Raw genomic sequence first — 678 nt, forward strand, 5'->3', positions numbered from 1 at the left:
GGGGGGGGGGGGGACTACTGCATTATGCAAAGCTCACTAAGGGCCAAGTACGGAATCCTCTCCATTTCCCCAACTCGTTGGGACTTGCCTCCCAAATCCTTTTACTTGAAGTGACCTTGGACCAGCCACATCCCATCCCAGGACCTCAGTGTCCCCATCTGCACAACAGCAATTACAAGTTCCCCATCTGCCAAGACCCATCAAACCTAATCGAGAAGGATGCGATTACTAGTTCGGTGAGAGTATTCAGTAACCGGCAAGAGCCAGGAAAAATGCCTGATAACACTTATTTCTCCACCTCCAAGTCAAAACCTCCCGGTAGCTGCAAGCTTTTCTGAGCGGTTCCGGGAAAGGCGTGGTCAGCCACTGGGAGCCACGCCCCCGGGCAGCAGGGCGGCCCCCGGGCAGCAGGGCGGCCTCCGCCGCGCCCAACTCTGCGGCCCAAGGTAGGAACCCAGCAGTGGGACGTATCGCTCCCTTTGTAACCCTCCACCAAGAGAGGAAGTAGTCCCCCGACCCGTAGCGGGCTCCGTCACCCATACTAGGCCACAAATAAACCCTAGCCCCTCTCCAGACTCAACTATGACTTTGTGGCCTCAGGGACACCTTCCGGCACACTGGAAACCGGTCTTTCCCCAGGTCGCCGTAGGAAGTAGTTCCGGCTCAAGCTAGGCCGAT

This window comes from Myotis nattereri, assembly GCF_964212035.1.
Source record: "Myotis nattereri genome assembly, chromosome: 8".
Classification (NCBI taxonomy): Eukaryota; Metazoa; Chordata; class Mammalia; order Chiroptera; family Vespertilionidae; genus Myotis; species Myotis nattereri.